The sequence below is a fragment of the Suricata suricatta genome, chromosome 10, assembly GCF_006229205.1.
Source record: "Suricata suricatta isolate VVHF042 chromosome 10, meerkat_22Aug2017_6uvM2_HiC, whole genome shotgun sequence".
In the NCBI taxonomy this organism is placed as follows: Eukaryota; Metazoa; Chordata; class Mammalia; order Carnivora; family Herpestidae; genus Suricata; species Suricata suricatta.
This window is the reverse complement of record NC_043709.1, coordinates 84908918-84913084: the sequence shown is the minus strand read 5'-3', so window position 1 is coordinate 84913084 and position 4167 is coordinate 84908918. Positions and strand designations below refer to the sequence as shown.

Below are 4167 nucleotides of genomic sequence, written 5' to 3'. Positions count from 1 at the left end.
TTGACAACCAACAGTTTGTCCCCTCTATTTAAGTGTATGGAGTTGTTTTTATTGCTTGTCTCACTTTTGCCTTTGTTGTTGTTGTTTTATTTTTTAAATTGTGATAAGAGTAGAATCATATGGTATTTTTCTTATTCTGAACAGACTTATTTCACATAGTTTTATTCCCTGTAGGTCCATCCATGTTGTACAAATGGTAAGATTCCATTACTTTTTATGGCTGAGTAATATTCCATGACAGATAGATAGACAGACAGATAGATATTAGATATTCTTTATCCATTCATCTATCAAGGGACATTTGGGTTACTTTCATGTTCTGGCTATTGTAAATTATGATGCAATAAACATAGGGGTGCATATGTCTTGCTGAATTCATGTAACTAAAAAGCTTTTGCCCTGAAAAGGAAACCAGCAACAAAAGAGAAAGGGAACCTTTTGAATAAGAGAAGATATTTGTCAATGATATACCCAATAAGAGGTTAGTACTAAAAATACAGAAAGAACTTATACAACTCAACATCCAAAAAAAAAAAAAAAAACCCCAAATAATCCACTTAAAAAATGGACAGAAAAACTGAATAGACATTTTTCCAAAGGAGACATACAGATGGCCAACAGACACTTGGAAAGGTGTTCACCATCACTAATCACAGGGAAATCTGAATTAACACTACAGTGAGATATCACTTTGAATTTGTCAGAATGGCTAAAATCAAATAGACAAGATAAGCAAGTATTGTCCACAATATGGAGAAAAAGAATTCCTCATATACTGTTAGTGGGAATATCAGTTGGTGTTGCCACTATGGAAAACAGTAGAGATGTTTCTCAAAAAGAAGTATCTATGATCCAGTAATTCTGTTCCTGGTTATTTTTTAAGATAATCTATACACACATTATAGATGTGGGGCTCAAGGTTACCACCCTGAGTGAAGAATTGCATGCTGTACTGACTGAGCCAGCCAGGCACGCCACAGCTACTGGATATTTAACCAATGAAATAAAAAATGATTTTCTAGTTTCTTTTAATAATAATATTTTAAAGTAAGTAAGCACTACAGACATGAGTCAAGTAGACATATATTAAAAAAAAAAACACAATGCATCCTTTACTCCACAATATACACTAAGCTCCATTAAAGCTCTATTAGTGAACCCCCACCAACATCCCATGGGAGGGATCAAGAGTAGTCCATTATTATGCAGGGAGATCTGACAGCATTCAGGTGTGACGATGTCAAACGGAATATGTATTGACACAGCAGAGTTCAAGTTCTACACGTTTGGCCCTAATTTAAAGTGTGTTACTGCTCTGACTGTACTGGATCCCATGGGCAAAGTAGATAGCAAACCCAATCAGCATCCAGACACCAAATAGGGCCCAGGTGCCAGCTTCCATCTGCATCATAAAACAAACATTCACAAAGATGCTCAGTAGTGGGAGGAGAGGCAGAGCAGGGACCTTAAAGGGAAGGGGACTGGAGCTCTGGGGCTGCCTCCAGATTATCCCCATAATCCCAGTGATGAGCACCAGGAGCAGCACAACCACTGAAATCCACACTGGGTCCCCAGAAAGCAGAACTGGCGACTGGGTCAGCACCAGGCAAAGAAGAATGATCAGCAGAGCAAGCAGTGAGGAGCAAACATAGACCACCTGGCCAGAGAGTGGAGTGGGGGTGGAGCTGCCTGGGAAAAGTAATCCCTGTAGAGTCAGCTTCTCTGCTGCAGGCCCATTCTCCTCCTGCACCTCTGCTTTATTTTGCTCATTCTTCCTCTCGGGTTGATACCTGACAATGAGAACACAAATCGCAACCAAGGAATGAGAAATAAGGGACCCAACTGACCCTAGGTCCAAGATATCAGTGATCCCAAAGAAGAATACAGTGACTGCAATAATTCCAACAGGCATAACGGTCATGAAAATAATGTATCGGAGGTAAATGATACGAGTAAAGAAACGGGATAGTAGGTCATCACTTGCCATCTTGTATAACACCCCATGTATTGGCTGCCATAAGCCCCGAAAGCTGGCAGAAAGAATGCACAGGAATACCAAAGTTACAACATAGTAGGCAGGGACCCAGCCAATATGGAGAAATACCTCAGGCAAGGTGCTCCCAGGTTGGAGCTGGTAGTAAGGCACCATAAGTGTAAGTGCTAAAGAGACACCAAAATACACCAAAAAGCAGATGAACAGTGAAATCAAAATCCCCATGGGGATGGAACGCTGGGGATTCTGGGCTTTTTCAATTTTGGTAACACTATAGTCAAAACCAATAAAAGCATAGAAACAGGTAGCTGCTCCACGGAGAATCCCTTCAAAGCCAAAAGGCATAAATCCTCCTGAGCCCAGAGGGCTCAACCTATAGGTGTCATTGAGTCCAGCAATTATGTAGTCCTCTTCTGTGAGCTTCCAGTTGTGCATGTCCCCCTTAATGAAGCCCGAGATGATAACAAAACTGAGAACCAAAAGTTTCACCAATATGACCACTTTGGCAGTTGTGGAAGACCAAAATGTCTCATAATACCAAAGACGCCTAAATTGCATGAAGAACAACATAAAACCCAGAACAAAGAATTCTACAGAGTCTGTAATGACATGGGGAATGTGCTCTGAGATGCTCTCTTGCAGAGTCTGAGAGAGCCGATTCCCACGCAGGTTGTCAAAAGTCAAGATCCATGTGCTAAACACAATGGTCATACCAACAACATAGGAAAGGAGAAAGCTCCAGCCACTGATGAAGGCCCAGAGTTCGCCTATAGTGACATAGCTGTAGAGATATCCAAAGCTAGAATGGGGAACACGGACAGCAAACTCTGCAGAGCACAGCCCAGCCAACATAGAAGAGAGGCCGGCCAACAAAATGCAAGTCACAAAAGATGGTCCTGCTTGATTGCTGACCACGTCACAAGCCAGGACATACATTCCTACACCCACTGTATGGCTCACGCCCATGGTCACCAAATCCAGAGTGTTCAGTATTCTCTGTTGGTCATTCTCACCCACTGGTGCCTCCAGCATAGGTCTGCGTACCAGTTTTTCACCGAATCTATGAAGTGCTTCGTGCAGCATTCTAGGTGGAATTGAAGAGAATCCAGGGTCAGAGAGCTGTAGCAAGCCCAGGGAGCAGAGTCTGGGATCAGGTTCAGTGAGGCCTGTTCAGTGAGTGAAGCCAAGTTGTGCTGGGGCTGCGGAGGTCCGTTACTCAGGCTTCGAAGCTGCTGCTTTGTATTTCACCAGGTATGTGACAGCTCTTCATAATGCCTAAGCAAACAATAAATATTTACTGGACAATGGTGTTCAACCAACTAATGAAAGTTCACAAAAACAGCTCAGAAGTCTCATGGCACCTGTTGCAACACGAGTATCACGGAAACTGCAATAAAGGATCATAAAAAATCAACCCTGCCCCCCCCCAAAGTGTCTCCCAACGTTCTCTTTTCTACATACTACATAGCAAAATCCCATTTGAGATTCTCTAACTCGTGTAGCTTCATGGACTAATTAAGCTGTAGGACACAACAGGGTATGAATTTCATGTACAATAATTTTCACATGGAATGTGTGTGTGGTGTTTGACCATAAGTTATCACACATTAATTCATGGATTAGAGTGCCTTCTTGCAGTTACAGAACCATCATCTGAGTTTAAAATACAAATATTGGTCCCACGGTCTTAAAACTCTTTGTTCCCAAATCAGTGCCCAAGATCAGATGGCCCCATTTCTGTTCATTTGGCATGATCCATTTAGCTGTACTGATGGCAAGGAATGTACAGTCAAACCCTTTGCTTTACCCATCTAGTCCCACAGAAGGTACAGTGAGAAGAGAGAATGAGGGAGAAAGAGGCAGGACCTATATAACTCTACGCAAGAACTAGAGAAACCAGGCTGTCTGGTGAGGAAACACTGGAGAAGCAGGTGTATAAGCCAACCAAGTGTCCACCACTAAGGGAGAAGAGCCAGAAAGGCCACTTTGTGAATTCTGACATTCAGTAAACCTCACCCAAAGCAACTAGGCAAAACTTACTACAGTTTGTCTTCCACAGTTATGAGAGTATGATGAGTAGGAAGGAAAGAAGTAGGTCACCCACCTCAGTTGCTCACAGCCAAAACAATTTGTTCTGTCTGATCCCTCTCTACGTTCAAGGAGAAAAGGTGAGC

At 42.4% G+C, this 4167-nt stretch overlaps 1 pseudogene; it reads right to left on the bottom strand.

Moving 5' to 3' along the window:
- Positions 1-1202: 1202 nt before the first annotated feature.
- Positions 1203-3076, bottom strand: LOC115305669 (annotated as a pseudogene).
- Between the last annotated feature and the right edge of the window lie 1091 nt (positions 3077-4167).